We start from the raw sequence: 20,527 nt of genomic DNA, 5'->3' as shown, positions 1-20,527 counted from the left end.
ACTATGCAGGGCAGGATTCATTCTGGCACAAGGCTCCTGTCACAAAAATTAAACCTCAACAGGAAGCACTTACAGATATAGCAGGTGCCTGAGTTGAAGCTCAAATACAGTAACGTTTTTAATCAGCCCAAAACATTAGTGAGCACGGTCGAGGCAGGGCAAGTGTGCTTTAACCCCATATCTGCCGTCGAAAATTAGCTGTAATACTCGAGGGAGGTCTTTGAATCCCTGAGTTTCTTGAGCACAACCCCCGTGTAGTTTCTGTGACCAGGAGGCTGCTTTCTCCTCACCTGCTGCCCTGCCTGCTCTCTGACCCTTTATACACAAGAGGCATGTTGACACGCATAGAAGCCCCTCTTGTTTGGCCCTGCACCACACACTAGCGGTATCAAATGTCTTCTGCCCTTTCCCAACTATGATGGACAGCTCACTCAATGGACCTCGGCGCCTTTTGGCGCGGTGGCAAAGTTACAGGCACACATGGTCAGTGGAGACAAATCTTCTGGCCCTTTATGCAGCTGCAGTGTAGGAAAAACACTTTACATTTACCCAACAAGGTAGCACTTACTGGATTAGCCAGTAGAAAGTACTCCAGTTGAGTAGAGGTATTGCACAAAACTGTGGCATCTTTGTGGATAACTTTGCAGGGCAGGATTCATTCTGGCACGAAACTCCTGTCACAAAAATTAAATCTCAACAGGAAGCGCTTACAGATATAGCAGGTGCCTGAGTTGAAGCTCAAATTCAGTAACGTTTTAATCAGCCCAAAACATTAGTGAGCACGGTCGAGGCTGGGCAAGTGTGTTTTAACCCCATATCTGCCGTCAAAAATTAGCTGTAATACTCGAGGGAGCTCTTTGAATCCCTGAGTTTCTCGAGCGCAACTCCCGTGTAGTTCCTGTGAGCAGGAGGCTGCTTTCTCCTCACCTGCTGCCCTGCTCGCTCTCTGACCCTAAGAGGCATGTTGACCCGCATAGAAGCCCAGCTCGTTTGGCCCCGCACCACACACTAGCAGTATCAAACGTCTTCCCGCCCTTTCCCAACTATGATGGACAGCTCACTCAAGGGAACTCGACACCTTTTGGCGCGGTGGCAAAGTTACAGGCACAACCTGACCTGTTCTGTGACGCTCATGTACTCATCACAGATCACGTTCGTGACGTCATCAATCGGTCACTCTCCACTGCCAGTGTTCCCATCAAATGGAAGCAGGCATGGGTGTCCCCTATTCTAAAAAAACCCACTTTAGATCCCTCACTTCCGGAGAACTTTAGGCCGATCTCCCTGCTCCCTTGGCTTGCTAAAGTGGCCGAGGCACACGTCAATAACATCTTGTCCAACTTCCTCCTCACCAATAACATCCTGGATGACTCCCAACACGGTTTTAGAGCCGGTCATAGCACCGAGACGGCCTTGCTCAGTGTTTCTGAAGACCTCCGTTCCATTCTTGACGCCGGCGGTACTGCAGCACTGGTCCTATTGGACCTCAGTGCTGCCTTCGATACAGTATCACATGAGGTCCTCTTGATGAGACTGGAGGAAATTGGAGTCATAGGGGCAGCCCTGGGGTGGTTCAGAGACTTCCTGTCTAACAGGTCTTTTAAAGTCTCCACCCCCCCTTACATCTCGAAGGAGCATAGCATTGGACAGGGAGTGCCGCAGGGCTCGTCCCTTAGCCCTACCCTGTTCAATGTCTATGTCCGCCCGTTAGCGGAGGTGGCCAGAAGGAATGGAATGGCTTTGGTATCATATGCAGATGATACCCAGTTGGTGGTGGCTTTGAATAACAACAGTGGTCTGGAAGCTCATCACTTTAAACAGACACTCATTGACATCACCAACTGGATGACGGCGAATTTTCTCCAATTAAACGCCGGTAAAACCGAGATTCTCCTCTTGGGAAAAAATACCGCATCCTGGGGAGATAATTGGTGGCCTGACATTCTGGGCCCACCCCCCAAGCCAAAGGACTGTGTCAAGAATCTAGGTGTTTGGGTCGATTCGGCTCTAAAATATACCATCCACACCAAGAAAGTGGCCGCCACGTGCTTCGGCATTTTACGCAACATCAGGCCCATCCTGAAGTTCTTTGACTGCCGCACCCGCCAGCTTATCGTCCAGGCGACGATCCTTTCTAGACTGGACTATGCCAGTTCTCTCCTTTTGGGAGCGAACCTGGCCGAAACCACCAGACTGCAGAGAGTCCAGAACGCGGCTGCCAGGGCTCTGGTCGGCCTCCCTCGCCACTCTTCAGTCTCAGGAACCTTAAGAAAACTGCATTGGCTCCCGGTGGGAAAAAGGATCCAGTTCAAGGCTCTATGTTTAGCCTTCAAGATCCTCAAAACCGCCTCTCCCCCACTGCTGAGTCCCCTCTTGTCTGAGTACACACCTAGCAGATCTCTCCGCTCAGAGGGACAACATCTAGCGATCATTCCCCACACTAGACTTGCCAGAGTTGGTGGACGATCTTTCAGCCTCCTTGCTGCCAAGCTATGGAACAGCCTGCCTGTAACCATACGGGGGATGCATGATCTCTTAGCCTTTAGAAAGGCCATCAAAACCCATCTTTTCCAATAATCTGTTTTCTTTGTGCACCTTCATTCTGCACTCTGGTCAGCTCGCAGCGCCGGGACGCCCCTTGGCTGGGGCAGCCGCGCGCTATACAAATTTCCATAACATAACATAACATAACAAATGGTCAGTGGAGACAAATCTTCTGGCCCTTTACGCAGCTGCAGTGTAGGAAAAACACTTTACATTTACCCAACGAGGTAGCACTTACTGATTAGCCAGTAGAAAGTACTCCAGTTGAGTAGAGGGCAAATCTAAAAAAAATCCGCGAGTTCACAGGAAAATCCGCGAATTCGCAGATTTGTTTGCGATTTTGCACAAATTCGCGGACCGCAGATCCGTAAAATTCGCCCATACTTAGTATTCAAATCAATCCACAATACTTTTGAAATCTTGACAAAGCGATCAACTTGCTTGTACCACTCAACAGGCTTTTCCCTCAACCAAGGAAAATCCTTTGTAAACGCTGCCAAATCACCCCTGCTCCAAGGCACCTGCATATACTCTCCACTTGGCACCTATCACAACGGGTAAGCCTCTAATCCTGCTGTTCCCCCTCTTGGAGGTGGCGTATCTCCAATTCTCTTTTTAACACCCTTTTTCTTGGACCACCTTTCTTCCCACTTGTCAAGCATGCTCCATGCGCGTATCCCCACAATCAATTCCCGAATGTAAGTTTTCAATCCTATGACTCTTTTCTCTCCCAATTCTTTATCGCTGTAATTTAACCTGTGACTTCCCTGCAACATTTTTGTTTTGGACAAATCCACATCATACCTCTGTGCTAATTCTTTCAGCTTCTCAAGGGCTTTCCTTGCTTTATGAGTCACATCCTTTGCCACAAACAACAGTACATCTTGTTCAAAAAGTTCCATCCTTTCAAGGGGCAACTTTCCACTTCTCATCTCATCCTCTTCTACCTTTAACCATACTACATCTAGCACTTTGGCCCTTATAGAAGCTTATATCATTCCCTGACTTGATGCACTACTCAGTTCTTCGCTTTCACTGCTTGGATTCCCACGGTGACTCCCTTCAGCTGTGTTCCGGTTTGACATTTTCACTTCCAGAAGCTCCTTAATCAACTCCTCCTCCTTTCATCCTCCCCATGAGACCTCTAACTGGGGCTTCCCACATCCTCAAGTAAGATCGTGAATCTTCTAACAACACTGATCCTACCACTCTAGGTTCAATGTGCCCTCTAGAAGAGTCTGCAGTGGCTGGCAATGGAGTACTATCCTCTACAGGTCTCAAAAAGGGACCACTTCCGGTCACCGTAGCATTACCTCCAGAACTGATTCCTTCTCCTACTATTGACTGGGCTGTACTACTGTTTTCCACTTGACCTGGATCATACACTGACAATATGGTACCATTGGTGACCGGCACCATAAGGGTTTCCAGTAGCTGCGAAGCAGTATTAACTCTATTCATCTCTGCACTCCTCAATGCTTGTATCGCTATTCACTCCATTCCTGTTGAAATCTTTCCCACTACTCTTGCACTAGGGATCCCCTGTGGTTCTCCTATACCCTCCATAAGAGCTGGTCTTCTCTCCTCTGAACTTGGATAATATGGAGGCGGAGGCTCTGCTAGCAACCTATCTAACAAGCTATCATCTGTGTCACTATCGTCCTCTTCCTTCCTCTTCTGAGCGTCTCCTGTTTTCACTAACAGTGGGAATAGCCCCTCTCCCTCAATGGTATCTACCCTCCACTTCTTCAACTGTACTTCCCAACGCACATCTTGATTTGCCTTTATCTCCTTTTTCATCCTTCCTTGACTTTGCACCCTCTTCTTTGCCTGTGCTGCGCTCATCCATGCACCTACTACCTCAAACTGTGTGGGTCTAGGTGGAGATGGCAATGAAGCCTTCACTACCCTTGGCTGCTACAGCACCTCTAATCTAAATGAACCATAACATTGAAAAGCCAAATCTCCCTCTTTTCGATAATCTTATGTCAATTTTGAGGCTAAACTATGGTATAAAGTCCTAAATATTTGGCCATGTAATAAGCTGGGGTATCCTTGGGTGGTGCTTCCTCACCCACTTGAGTTACTACTCCTCTATCTCCCCTACAAAGATCTTGTAACACCCTAATCCATCACATGATTGAATCAAACTTTTTCCCACCAGGTGTTTTTGTTTCTATTTCCTGATGACAATCCAGGGCGCCTAGATGCTCCTTGGAGCGATTGTTGCGCGATACAAATTGGCATTTACATTACATTACATTACCAATCCCAGCACACCTTTACACCAGCTGAACAATCACAGCGCAGCGCACTCCAACGTCTCTTCTTCCTCCTCACACAGCAGTTCACCCTCCTTCAAATCTCTTCCTTACACATTCAAGCACCTCACTCATAGAATCAAGTAACGGTCTGTCCACCAAACGACTGGACAGTCTCAAGTAGTTGTCAGCCTCACCTCTGGCAACTGTTTGTCCGCGAAATGACAGCTGCACCTCAGACCATCTACACATGAAGAGCCGGACATTCATATAAATAAATCGATAGGATCCACTCGTTCAAACCCATTCACACCAAGTGACCCATGACCTGCATTGTCCACTCGCACCGCTGCTGTCTGGCCTTGAGCGCTATCTTCCCAGGTGACTTTATCAAGCTCACTCACACACGTTCCCTATCTACAATGGTTCTTCAATACCGTTTCACAACTCCCACAATCACTGGTCAGACAATTACAGCACTTGGTGTCTTCTACACCTCAAATCTATCCCGGTATCCTAGGCTACTTGTCGAGCCTTGCCTCAAAATCAAAGCAAATCGTATATCATGGCCCGCTCGCGTTCGGCCCAAACCCACAATCACTCCACTCTCATCCCAACTCCGCAAGATATCACATAATCAAATCATCACCACAGTCTAACACACACACATCACTATTCATACTCACTCCACTGTGAACCGCTGTTCCCGCCACACCGTCACTCTTAGTCAGTCTCCACCAAAGCATGTTGTCCTCCGCTCTCAACCCTCTAGGCTTTCATCCTTTGGGCGCTTTGGGGCTCAATGACTAACTTTCCCTAACTTTCTAAATTCTCCCCTTACTCCAGAGGTAACGTCCTCTTGCTACCAACTGATAGGGCCGGGTTCCTCTCTACCAATTTACTCTATAACCCTTGGTCAATGGACTGGTATTACCAGCTGAGAAGTGTAGAGGTGAGAAATAACTCATTATGACAAACTGCAAGCTTTAAAGGAACATTACTCTGAAGAATCACACACTCCGAATTCCAAGTTATTAGGTTTATACCAAAGTCAAAAATAACTGGACATACTGACACCTGAAGACGAGGTTATACAAAACATTGCAACTAATACAAATCCAAACCTATGAGGAAGATTGAAACGCTGGAGCATGAAAAGAATGACAAACTCCAAAAATTAGAACTCAGGCAATGATTGCCCCCATGTCAAGATCAGTCTTCATTTGAGATTGGTAAGTAAAAAGCATTTGTCTGTCCCTACACTACTACTATTTTGACATCCCTACTTAGCATTGCCCAGGCAAGATCAGGAGAAGATGTCAGCGCGTGAAGACGTCCTAAAAAGTGCACCCACGTTGTATGGGTCAGGTAGCCAAAGCTACAGAGCTCGTTCTAAGATGCTCCTTCCCTCTCCATAGATCTCCTCACTCTACTCCTGACTCAACCCTGAGGCACTGTCCCTAGCTCGAAATACAAAAACATAGAACATGTCCACAGCTTACATCTGGATCACCTCATCCTGCTGGGCAATTCTCATAGGTGATTTTCCATTTAGTTTCGATACTCCCAGCTCCTGGCTAGATGACCTTGATTCCCATGCCTCCTTTAGTGAGAAATAACAATGCCTCCCAGTTATCAGCATTCTTTGCATAAAAGTACCTTCTCCTCTCTAAGCCTAACTCCTAAAACAAAAGGCATTATTCTAACTAACAAAGACGGCTTTCTCCACCTGCAAAAGAAACGTGAGAACAGAACAAATCCAACATGCACTTGAAATTCAGCTTTTCCTTATTACGAGAGCAATCAGGGAGAATACACCTCAGCCTACAGAAATAGGTCAACATAAGAGGGAAGCACATAATCCCTACAAATTACACATAAATGAACATTTTATATAAGCATTTCTAAACCATCATGTTACATAAACACATCAAATGCACAAATTATTGTGAGCAGCCTATGATATCCTACGCATTAAAACTCAAATAACCACATCCACATGCAACTTTAATGTGGTGCACGTTTAAATGTCTGCATTACATTCTAAAGGAGTAAACTTTGTTAATCAGTTGCAAATACATGCTTAGGGTTACATTATTCAAAACACAACTGCCACTATTGTTTCTTTACATGGCAAAAATTAGTTCTATAATTTCGCTTTCACATGTTATTGCCAAGTACATTCTAATAACCAAATGTTAACACAACAAAAGAATAAATGTAGGTGCAGACCATTTGTGATTATGATGCACCCCTATAAATGGAAGAGCACCATCGTTCTTCATTAGTGCCCCCCTCTGATGACGTGTCCTCACAATCGCTCACAACTCCCTGTAGAAAGAACCAAAATAAACAGAAGCCGTAGCCAGTCTTCCTTGTCAAAACTTTTCTAGGCTTTTGAGATTCTCATAGTGACTGTCCTGCAGTCTCTCCAGTCTCCACTCACGTTCCTTAAAAGATCTCTCAACCTGTCCTGCCTTATGCACCCCTACAAATGGAAGAGCACCATCCCGCTCCATCACATGCATGGCAATATCGAATAAGAAGATGAGTTGTTATTGGCAATTGGCCAGTTGCAATAAGCAATTGAAGGAAGGGAAGTATACTTCAGCCAAAGTATGCAAGTATGCAATGTGCTAGCAGGTTACAAGTTATCACTGACAGCAAAGGAAAAAAAAGGAAAAAAGAAGAGAGAGGAAATAACTGGAACAGCAATAGTAAATAACTGATTCCGCAGTGTAAAGAAGAGTAAGGTTGCTAATGTCAGATGGTCTGTTAAGCGCGAGTGGAGAGAGGATAACTCCCACGCTCCCACAAGGGTCACCACACAATGTAGGGGGGACAATAGGTGGGGAGACGTAAACTAGGCAAGGGAAGTGGGGGGGAGATGAAGGTGTCAGAGGAAGTCTTCCGTCCAATGTGTTGCAGGCGGATGTTGCACCTGAGGGAATTGTGGGTCAGGAGGGTGAGAGGAAGGGAGGAAGGGGAGGGAGATAGGTCACAGGCCTGCGAGTAATATTTAGGGAGTAGTGGGGGGAGCCCTGATGCATGCGAGTTTTATCTCACAACTGAGCTGTGAGTGATAGTAAATAAATGTGTATTGGTTGCCAAATATCTTTCGTTCTAGAATTGGTGGTTGTAGAGATGCATACATCTCACTTGTGGTGTCACAGTATGTCATACTCTTGTGTCAGTTGGGGGTGTTGGGTGGCAGGTGCATGCCATAGTGAATTGCAACATCACGTTTTGTCAGGAGAAGAGCAATTGCCGTGAATCCACTAATGCTTTTTGGGAGATCCAGCACATAGACCAGCAGTGCCAGTAGTGGGTCTGCAACCACATCAGTCTCCAGCATTCTGGATAATTCCCACCAGTAATGTGCTACATGACTGCAAGACCAGACCATGTGTTGAAAATCCGCAGCTGGAGTGTGACATATCGGGCAGTCAGAGGAGAGTGTTTGGTCGTATCGGAGTTGGTCAGAGGGAGTCACATGGGCACACCGCACATTTTTTTAAATGCATGAGTTTGTGCCGATGGTTGGGTGATACCAGTTGAGATGGGGTGCTACATGCAGCCTATATTTGATTTATTAGGGGCCTTCAGAGGTCATGCTCCCAGTGGGATCTCAGCTTGTCATTGTGTGTTGGGAGCAGTGCCACACTAGTCTGATATATTTTAGACACCAAACGCATCTCATCCGGATCGATAATAACTAGCGTAACAGGGAAGAATTCATCCAGAGCCAGTGGATAGGTAGATATGATGGATCGTGATGCAGTGTGTATGTGATGCATAATAAAACGGTCCATAAGCGAGGCAGCACCAAAACACAGGTCCACGTAGTGGGTTATAGCATGCCTATCCGGAAAGAGGTTGCCTAATGTATGGAGATTGTAATATGACAACATGAGCTTCACCAAAGTTTTGCAGATGATGGGGAGCCATTGGCTATCTGGCTGTGTCATGGCTGGGGAGTATAGGAGTGTTCCTCCCAAGATATACTGGATTTTCCTCCACACCCAACATGTAGTTAATAGTGTTTGAATATTATTAGGGTCCAAAGGGATCCCCTTTGGAAGGAGGGAGGCAAGGGAGGTTAGGGCTGCAAGGTCCATCTCAGGTTTCGTATATAGCAGTCAGGTGTCAGCATGACACCAGTGGTGGTGTACTGGTATTGCTTAGCTAGGTAATAAAACTGAAAATTGGGCACTCCGAAGCCCTCCCTCTCATAGTGTCGCAACTAATGTGAGGCCTCTGACCAGCCAAAATTAGTTTAAGGCGTAAACCAAGTAGGGTGGAGAATAACAAGTTAGTACGTGGTATAAGAATGTCAAGGCACAAATACAGGAAGTGGGGGAGAATTACCATCTTTATAATCGCAACCTTGCTGGCCATTGAAAGAGGCAACTGGATCCATCTATCGATTTGTGCCAACATCGGGGCCATAGTTGGTTTTTATCACCTGCTCTTTATCTGGATGGCTCACTACTCCAAGATATTTACCTGGCCCTTCACACCAGGTTAGTGGTTAGTCACACTGGATCTGCAAAGTAGCTGGTGGTACAGGAAAAATATCCGACTTGGACCAGTTTTTTTGAAGACCAGATAGATTCCCAAAGCTTGTCAGTTTGGTCAAGGTGGGAACAGGTTCTCCTCCAGGTGCCTGATAAATAATAAAATGTCATCTGCGTAAAGGGATATGAGGAGGGGGCCCGGCTTGAATTGGAGGCCACAGTGTAGGTCCCTCATGAGGAGGTGTCATACTGGGCGGGTTTAATGCAACAGCAACAAAAAAAGTAAAGAGGACAGTGAGAATCACTAACGCGTGCCCCATGTTATGGTGAATAGTACCCTGAATGAGTCATGGACTCTAAGTCGTGCAGTGGGATGTTTATACAGCAGGTGGATACAGGATGAGAAACCAAGGGGTATGCTATACAATATACTTTAATTTTGAGAACTTCTACAGAAGGTCTACTCCCAATCCGCTTGTTCAGACATCCTGACTTTTAAACATAGAGTACCACAAGGCTCGATTTTGAGTCCGTTACTTTTTAACTTATACATGAGCCCGCTTGCTAAAGTAGTAGATGAGACTGGATTGCAAATGTTTTCCTATGCTGACGATTCTCAGCTCCTCTTCTCTCTTTCCTCTGCCGAAAGTGATAATCCCTCTATTTTAAAAAAAGGTTTGGGAAAGATTGCAGGGTGGATACAAGAAAACTTTCTCAAACTGAACGGTGATAAAACCGAGTTAATCGTCCTGGGAAAAAACAAAGAACTCTGGGGACCCCAACATTGGCCATCTGAAATGGGTACTCCCCCGATCCCGACTACGCAGGCTCGAAATCTAGGTGTCAGAATCGACGACTTGTTGAATATGCACCAGCAAGCTGTGAAGACTTCGGCCACTTGCTTTGCAATATTAAAATGGCTAAAAAAAATCTGCTGGATGCTACCGGAACACACTAAGAAAACGGTCATCAACGCCCTAATAACATCCACGCTTGATTATGGCAATGTGCTGTACTTAGGAGCAAAAAAGGCAACGATCCATAGACTACAAACAGTGCAAAATGCAGCTGCAAGACTGTTATGGAAAATCCCTATCTCCTCATCCACCTCCAAATACATCCGAGAGCTGCACTGGCTGAGAATAGAGAATCGGATCAAATTTAAATCCCTATGCTTCATGTTTAAGATCTTCACTAAAACAGCCCCCAAGTATTTACAAAAACTAGTCCGTCCCTATCATCACTCTCGGAACTTGAGATCTGCAACAGCCAATCACTTTGTTATCCCTAAAATAAAACTTGCACGCATGGGTGGTAAATCTTTTGCATTCCGTGGACCCTCACTTTGGAACACCATGCCACATGCTTTGCGATCTGAGGTGAGTTATATGAAATTCAGAAAAGCCTTAAAAACATGGCTATTCAACATCTGAAAATGCCTGTCCTGCCATCTACTACTGAATCACTAGCGCCGGGAAACCCTTTGTTGGGTAGCTGTTGCGCTATATAAGTTAAAAAAAATTAAAATAAATAAATAAGGTCTGCTATGCTGACAGCTTTCTCAGTTTCCCCGATTTAATAGGCGTTCCCTGATTCCAAGTCAGAATAGAGTTTAGTAGGTCTCCTTGAACAAACTTATGTATAGGCAAGAGGATCGAAAGTTTTAATCTACACATCAGACTGTATTTCTCATTTTTTGTATACTGCCTACTGAATTCCTCATTTGATTTCTGTTATTGAAGATCAATATTATCCGTCTCTTTGGATATCCTTCAGTGATTCTGTATTCTAATACTATGTTTCAGCGACTGACTTTTTATTAGTTTGGCTTTGAATTTATAATAAATCCATACTTAATCACATCAATCGACTCTTAGCTTTACCGTGCGACCAAATGGGTTACAGTGTAATTGGTAAATTGTAGTTGATCCTAACTCCTTTTATACCTCAGGCACTTAGAACCTTCCATGGCGGGGGTCAGTAAGAAGGAGTCCACGTTATATGCATTCTCAAAAACGAGTCCCTGTGGGACCCCTTCCCTTTTGTGAAGGTAAAACAGATGGCTGTATGGCAGTGGGTCAGAGGACCACTTCCAACTCTTAAACCTTTAAATTGTTTTTTTTGTAACCCAGCTCTGCTGTAAGGAAAATGGGTTGCATCTAAACAATAAAAAAAAGATTTACAAAGCCATCACAGACCTGGAGGTTTGCTGACCACAGCAGACCACTATCCTTGTGATGACCACTAATTGTAGTAAGTAACAATGTGCGACCTACCTCATGAACATTGATGAGGAAGGTTAGATTGAGGCTCACTACGGTTTGGAAATTTGTGAATCTATATGTACATAAGTTTCCTGCATCTAGCCTCAAATGATATGGGGTGGTCCGAGAGCAATGCCCACCCATTCTCTCTCACGGTTTGATTTAGATCAAGATGACAAACAAAGGACTGGGGCACAAACACTATTATGCATTTGTGTAAAAAGTAAATTATTAGTGCTCTAAAACCTGCATCCTCAAATCTCAGCCTATATTTGAGTCGCAACTATGGGCCAATGGTTGGTGTCATTGAATCTCCTACGAGCCAGGGTGAGGGCCTCAATCTCAGTAGTTTTAGTGCACACAGAAGATAGGATGAAGCCTCCAGAGAGTTTAGTGGCACTTTCAGTAGTGCAAGATATGATTACATTAATAAAATTGCGAAAAATTTAATTATTTCATTTAGATTTTGAGTGACAAGCAAACAATTATTCCTTGTCAGATGTTGCCTTTTAGCGTGTAGCCATGTCTGCTGACAATCTTTGTCCATGTTTTTTAAATCGAGTGCCATGTTGTGTGATTAAAGCGAGCATGGGTATGCTCTTAAAGGTGCAGGGCAGCGTATTGGGTGCTATGATGAGCGAGGATAGTGTTTGGTCCGGCTGTCAGGAAGGAAAGAATCCGAGCTTTTGCAGCCCTGATAAAAAGATTCATTCCATCCGCTGCATGCACTATCATGCCTTTGGTTCAATGTATGGAACAACCTCTATTTGTCCCTCCCTCCTTATCTGAATTTACCAAACAAACCTATTTAGACATAGGTCAGTTTTGAAAATATGCGCTCATAGGGACCCTTCCTTTTTGCAAATGGGTTACCACCTCCTTTGGGGTGCCGTTAACATTTCAATGATTTTGTACTAAATTTTGGTAGCAAAACACTGATAAATACTATTGTAATTAGGAACAACGCTCTGTAACTTGAAGTCCTTTATTCAGAAAGAACATATAACACGACATCCATAACCCTGCCCGTCAAGTACTGACAGGAGTGTGACTTAGAACGTTGACATGTAGGAAAGGGTCAGCCCAACTGGGGCAGAACAGAGGGGGTCGGACTGTACCAACTTTACTGTTTAGCTAGATACAACACATCTCCTACCCCATAATAGAACAGCTTACCAGGGTAGCAGCACGAGATGAAAATTTAGTCACAGACAACATTTGAACAGCTCCAGTGACACAGATCTAAGTAACCAACATTTGCTTGTATGCCTGCTCCCAAGTCCCTTCCCCGACAGCCGACACTAGTTAGGGTGGCATCTAGATACCCCACCTGACATTCCTTAATCTTCCTGGTACTTTCCCATGTCCTCCTTCTCCTCCTCTTTCTTCTTAAGTTTTAATATTCCTATGTTAGTGCCTGGTCTATTTGTTTTTTCAGATTCACCCGTAGATGGCCTCAGCTCGTCAGCTGATATGGATAGATACAACCAATTTGTTTCCTCAAGTGCTTTCCTCTCGTTGACCATGGTGTTACTAACCATTTGTGGAGTATCTTCAATCATCTGATTTCCTTTCTCAAATATTCTATTCACTTTGTACAACATAATGTAGGACCTTGTAGAAATGCAACTCCTTTATTATGTCCCTCCCTCATCTGTGGTAGGACAAACCGAATCTCATTTTCTTACACCATGTTAGAGATGCTCCTTAATTCCTTAACCTTTCTTGACAAAGCACTGTTATTAAGTTGATAGTCTCCTTTTCTACACACTTTTCCCCCACTCCGCAGGAATGATAACCCCCGAGTGGCTCGTTGCATCTTGCTTCCACTTCTTTAGCCTCCCAAGGTCCTACTCTGCCCTTTACAGATTTCTCGCCAAAAGAGGTGGGTACCTCAACTGGCAATATGCAAACTTCCTTGCTTACTGCAGTCATATCACTCTCAGTACACCTGCACTGTCTATAATACTTTCCGTTTATCATTAAATTACAACCTAATTGACAAACCTGGGTTTTAGTCACTACACTTCCTCTCCTGATCTCTTGTGGTACCGTCTCACAATCTCTATCCAAGATCCTTCCCTGGATGATTATTTTGTTTCTTCCCTCCTTAATGCTCTCCTAGTTCAATTAAGAACCGAGAATCAACAACCATTTCCTCTTCTTCCTTCTCTACCTCTTGACTAGGGGTGGTCCCTTCCCTCCTGGTGCTAATATCCATAGCCAGGACCATGTCCCCTTCAATGTCCCACTGGCCTCGAGGAAGGTCACTCATAGTTTTATGCTTTCCTTCCTCACTGGTTAGCACCTTTTTGTTGGTGCCCTCTTCAGCTCTTATTACTATGGGCACGACTCCACATGAGTTCCCTGCAGGTTCTATCTCTTCCTGCCTTACATACTCTCTTTGAACTCCTTCAGAGTTTTCCTTTATTATTTTGTTGTTTGTTTTATCCTCATATTGCGATTTTATGTTTTTTGGAAATATCAAGGTTCAGTTTCTGCATTAACTGTACCAGCACTGCCCCTGAATACGAGTGTGTACGGGGAGTTTCCCAAAGATTTTGCAGAAGAGTCCCCTTTCGAACCATCACATAAATAACTTTTCTGTTTTTTCGATTGTGGGATAGAGATAGCCACCTTGACTACTCAATGAGTATTGTACCCATCAACAGAATGTTACCATCGCTTGATCATAGGATCATCATTCCGTCTCGACCACTGAGTTTGGGTTAAAATAATTTTCCCATATTGTCCAGAAATTGTTTCTATTGGTATGCTTTCCCCTCCTGTCTAGTTTGTTTATTTTCAAGACTGAATTCATCCATTCCCCAATCGTAGGGGGTACTGAGCTAACCCATTTAATACACATCTCTCTTCTTGCAAGGAGGATTAAGACAAAAACCCAATTTCGTCTTTTTCTTAGCTTACCCACTCCTATGTTACTATCGATCCCAAAGAGTACAAGGGTGGTACTTACAGTTAGTTGCTGTTGTAAGATCGAGCTTATAGTCTTACCCACTCCAGACCAAAACCCGGTATGGGCACTCTTTAAAGATGTGAATGTCGTCTGCTCTCTCCTCTCCGCATTTTGGACATTTCCTGATTTGGGCCCCTTTAAATTTGGACAGTTTTTTTGGGGTCCAATAAGCCCTATAGATCGTGAAGAGATGATTTCTTTTTAAAGACGCTGATTTTAGTGTGGCCCAGCATTTTTCAATTGACTTCAACCATACTCCCTCTGGGTCTGAAATTTGTAAATCCTTCCCCCAGATTAACTCTGCAGTCTGAGGATTTTCGTTTCCTGATGTTATTAGGACCCAGTACCATTTGGCTATCTCTTTCTTTATGGGTAAAACTTTCTGCATATCTTTCTCCAGCTCTTCGGTATCCTTTTCATGTTCTGTGAGGCTTTTTGCCCACCTAGAAAGCTGATAGTATTTGAATTTAGAGATGGTAAACCTAGTGATAGTATGAAGATCATCCCATGAGATCAGAGTTGATCCGCTTATGATTTGACCCCAGTACTTAATATTGGCTGTTTTCAGAGGGTTTGCCAAGCTGTCCTTTAGGCAGTCTGGGGTGCCCGGGGAGTCCCATATAGGGGCCAGAGAGCTATAGTATCAGATGTTTAAGGTCCTCTGATCTGAAACCATAGCCTGGCCGCGTCTTTCAGGACCTTCAACTTTATTTTTTTTTTAAATTTTGGATGGCCGAATTTATATAGGAAGTGGTCATCTCTCTTAGTTATTGCTTGAAGGTATTCGGGATATTATTGGTGAACCCTCAACCATGGTCTCATGTTCTTAAAGTAAAAAGCTCTGTAATACTCCCACAGATCAGGGCTGGCTATCCCTCCGTGCTCTTTTCTTCTCCTAATTTTCTTCCAAGATATTCTGGTTCCCTTAGAAGCCCAGATAAAGCTCGCAATTTCTCCCTGTAGTTTTTTTCAGTGAATTCCTTTTGAATTCTGAGGGAATTGTATGTAAACAGATAGGTATATGTGGGCAAAATAGTCATTTTTATGATATTTGATCTGCCTAGGAAACTTGAGGGGAGGCCTGTCCAGACTTTTAAAAGTTTTCTTGTTTCGGCTGCCACACAATTTAGGTTTATCTGCGAAATTTTCTCCAGGTCATGAACTAATGTAATTCCTAGGTATTTAATTTCATTTTTAATACTGGGATTGGTGAAATTTGTGTTCCAAGTCATAATCTCGGTTTTGGAGTGGTTAATCAAATAACCTGAGACTTTCCCAAAATTCTCAAGGGAAATTTTGATTTCAGATATGGAAGACTGATAGTCATTGGTGAAAAGCATTAAATCATTGGCATATAGAGCTACTTCTATGGACCACCCCTGGTGTTTGAATGGTAGTATTTTTTCATTTTCCCTTAGAAGGTTTGCCAGTAGCTCCATATACCAGTTAAAAAGTAATGGCGAGAGGGGGCAACTTTGCCTAGTTCCTCTTTCAATGCGTATGTTATTAGTAAGATCTCCATTCACCAAAATTTTGGATCTTGGGGTCTTACAGATCTCTTTCACCATATGTAAGAAAGATTCACCCAGGTTATTTTTTCTCATCACCTTATTTAAAAAGACACAGTTAACCCGGTCGAACGCCTTTGCGGCATCAAAGGTGAGTATTGTGAGAGGGGTTTTTTCGGAGGTAGCAACGTCTATCGCCCCAAATAGTTCATGAGTCAGGTCCTGGAGTTGTCTTCCTCTGATGAAGCCTTTTTGATCACTTTGAACCAACTGGGTCATCACTCTCCCCAGCATTTTTGCCAAGATTTTTGTGCAGATCTTATAATCACAGTTGAGTAGTGATATTGGCTGGTATGAACCACATCTTGTGGGCTTCTTTCCAGGTTTTAAGATTATAGTTATAATGGCGTCGTTCCAAGAGTCTGGGATCTTTTTATGTTGTTTATACACCAGATTGAGTAGGTCTGTGATTTGTGGCAACAGAGTTTCTCTAAGTGTTATATATAACTCGTTTGGAAGAGCGTCCGGACCTGCAGCTTTCCCTTATTTCAACCCTTTTATTGCTTCCTCTACTTCTTCTTTGGAGAATTCTTCATTTAGATCTTTTTTCTCTTCCTCTCTTAGGGCTAAAATGGGTAGAGTATTTAAGTAACCCTCTATTTGTTGTTCCGATGGGTTGACATCTTCGGAGTATAACTCAGCAAAGAATTTTGTAAATTCCTGCCTTATTACTGTTTCCTCAGATGCTGGTGATGACTGACTGTCTTGTTGTATATTTACTACCTTATTCCTTGCTAGATCTGATTTTAGTTTCCAAGCTAGTAGTTTCCCACAGCCTTCCCCATACTCGTGGTTTGCTAATTTACTCGCTTCCCACTTCGTTCTTACTCTGTCTTCTAAGATGTCAGCGAGACATTCTTTTTGCCTTTGTCTTTCCTTCTCCATCTCTTCCCTTTTGTTTGGTGTTTGCTCACCCAGTATTTGTGCGTCCAGATGATTTAGGGAGTTTTCCAAGTCCCTTATCTTATGTTTTATTGTCTTTGATCTAAATGCCCCTCTGCTTAGTAGTTTCCCTCTAATGACTGCCTTGTAGGTATCCCATGTAATTTGCCTTGATGTACCTGCTCTGTTATTTTCAAAGAAGTTTTCTGTTTCTGACCTGAGTACCTGTATATAATGCTGGTCGAGCAGAATAGCCTGTTCAATTGTCAGTCTACTTTGCGTTTTAATTTTAGTACTTTTTAACGTAAGCCGGACTGCAGAATGATCTGACAGGTGAGCTGGAAAGTGTTCCATATTTGTTACCTCTTCTGAGAGGCTTCTACCAATTAAAAAATAATCGATTCTTGACCTATGTCCAAGTTTCTTGTTGTGTAGGGTGAAAGGTTGTCTTTTGACCCCTTTAATTTTCCAAATGTCCATTAGGTCTAGATCCCTCCTATAGTTTCCAAGCCATTCTCTCATTTTTGGGAGGTTTGAATGTCTTCCCGGGGTTGATCTGTCTATTTTAGGGTCCATAATTATATTGAAATCACCACCTAAAATTATTGGAGAGGTAGCTGACAATAAGTGGGTGTACAACTTTTGTAAAGGTCTCGGATCGTCTGTGTTCGGGCCATAATAACCTGCTATTGTATAGAGGTTATTCCCAATTCTTACCCTAGCTATTGCCCATCTACCTTTGTTGTCTACATCGGAATATTCAAGCTTGATTTTAAGAGTTTTCTTGAAGATTATAGCTATCCCTTTTATGTTGCATTCCTGATTCCTGCATAGGTACATATCGACCCACCCTAGATTTTTCATTATCTGGTTCCATTCTTTTTTCAGGAGGTGTGTTTCTTGTTATATGATAACCTCACTGTCTGATGTCTTTAAATACTCTAAAATCCTGTTTCTTCTGTTTTTCACCCTGAGTCCATTTACGTTCCATGAGAGTATATTAAACTCTCTACTGGTTGACCCCATCTATTATTGATGAGTAAAGGTAGTCATTATGACTGTACTGGTCGGAACCTTGATTTTCCAATTTTTCGGAAGTATTGAGGATTTTTTCAGATTTTTTTTTCCTAATTTGCTCCCCACCCGTGTTTTGTTTCGTATATTTTGCTTTAACTTTATGTATATCTTGTTTACCCTCCCTGGGGAAGCCTCCTTCCTCTTTTTTTAGGCCATTCTCCTTGCCCTTTTCAGGCTCCTAGACTCTTATATTTTTTATTTGCGCCTATACTTTGTTCTTTCTTCCTTTTCCATAATGTAGTTTTCTAATGGTTCATGGGGTTTTCAGACCTGATATTGTCTCGGGCCATCTCAAGAAATTCTTTAACCTCCTCAGGGTCTCGTATGTTGCGCATTTTATTCCTCCACATGATTCTTAGTGACTGAGGGAACTTCATTTGCACCACAGCACCGAGAGATTTTAGTTCCGTCATGAATTGCCCCAGTTCCCATTGCCTGTCTTGCGAGGCTTTGGACATATCTGACCTGATCCTGAAGGACCAGTTGTCCTTACTGAAGATTCCGTTTTTTTAGCGCCTCACCAAGGATTCTCTCTTTCAATGTATATATTTTAAAATTGACGAGAATTTTCCTGGGTGTTTTCCTTTCTTTGGCTTTTCCGAATGGGTCTTGGTGAACCCTTTGAATATCCTCTTCGAGCAGTTCCTTACTTGCCCACGAGAAATGTTCTGCGAGAAGTGTTATTACAAATTATTTTATATCAGCACCTTCTTGATTTTGCGATACATTCAAAATTCTTATGTTGTTTTTTCTGGCCTGGTTTTCTAGTGACTCGAGTTTCTCACTCATGTGTTTGCCCTCCTGTCTTAAGGATCTAATCTCTTTTTGGTGGGCATCGACCTTCTTGCTGAGGGCACCCACCTCCTCTTCCACTGCTGTTACCCTGTCGCCAAGCGCATTTAACTTGCAGTCCAGTGCCTCGCATGCATCTTGAATTTTACCTTGGTTGGCCTCTGATATCGCAAATTTTTCTCTCATTTCGCTTAATATTTTCTCCAAAAATTTCTCCATAGAGTCAACCTGAGACCCAGAGCCAGTTATGGTATTTTCTACTTCCTCACCTACTGGCTTCCCTTCAGTGCTCAATGGAGGCGTTTCTCCTGTGCGATCTACCTCTTCCATATTTGTCGTATCTATACGTTCGGAAAATGTAGGTCTTTCCCCCTGAATTATGTCTTTAGGTTTGAAGGTTGCACTCCTGAGGCAGTGGAAAAGGGGTCCCTTAAATCCTGTGGGGCCGGTTGCTGTCTCTGTTTCTTACTGGGTAGGTCTTCGCCGTTCTGTGCGTTTTGTGCGAGTTGTTGGACTTTAAAAAAAGTTTTCAGAGAGGGAGTAACTCTTATTTTTGGGACCTGTCCCTTCTCTTCTGATTTTGGCTTCTCTGCTCTGCACTTAGGTATTGGGCGTACCTTCCTGGGCTTTTTACCGGATTTCTTCAGTGTGGTGCACTTGGGTGCAGGGGGGCTGCCTTCCTGCTTGAGGTACAGTCTACTTCTGAGGCTGTAACAAGATCTTACAAACTTGGTCTGTTCTGGGTGAGGTTTTACCCCCCCTTCTGCCCCCCCTTCTGCTCCCACAGAGAATAAGTGGCTAGAGATGTAACAGATGTCTTGTTGTTCTTCTTCTCTCTACTATCGATCTCTTCTCTGGGGTCCTCAATGACAGTGTCAGTATCAGTTTCAGTTTCAGTGTCAGTGTAGGTGTCAATCCCACTGAATGCCCTTTCTCCGCCCCACTCGCCCGATGCCTTGCTCATGAGCTGATACTTGCTGTTTTTCTCTTGCAGGGTCTCACGAAGGACTTCTTGTTCGCCTGTTTCTTTCACCACCGAAAGCTTTGCTTGTATTAATACACCGGAATAATCCTCTCCTTTATTTTCGCGGCAAATAAATATTTCCTTCGGGACTGCGGTGCTTTTCTTCACTAATTTAAAACCCCTAAAGGAGTCTTGATGCGTGTGGGTGTGCTTGTATGCTGCGGCAAGAATCACTTCAGCCGGGGCCAGTGAATACTCTGCTTGTAACGCTAGATCCGCACACCCCCAGCGAGCTCTGCCACTTTCCCCCCGGAAGTGAAAGCCGAGTCTCCCGGCAGCACTCCGAAGGCTTCTCCTTGCTAGTGCAGCAGCCGTCCACGTCCCGAAAAATGGCCCAGCAGCGCGCCGCTTCTCAGGTGTCTCTCGACCTTGATGTGGCCAGCGTTCTCCGTTGCTGCTCGAGGAGTAGGTTACCATTTCATTTCTTTTTCCCACACGTAGCCGTTACTGTTTTAATGTCCGTGGCTGTATGGTTTACAATTTTTGGATGTAATTGGGCACCTCTACGCGAAGTCCTGCATGGTCGAGTCAGGAGCCTCCGACCGGACGTGTTATCCGGCCGCCATCTTCCCCCCTATAACAATCCAGTCTTAGAGGCCTATTCCAGAGTTTTTCTTTTCC

This window comes from Lissotriton vulgaris, chromosome 7 (assembly GCF_964263255.1).
Source record: "Lissotriton vulgaris chromosome 7, aLisVul1.2, whole genome shotgun sequence".
NCBI lineage: Eukaryota > Metazoa > Chordata > Amphibia > Caudata > Salamandridae > Lissotriton > Lissotriton vulgaris.
Note: the sequence above shows the minus strand (reverse complement) of the source record.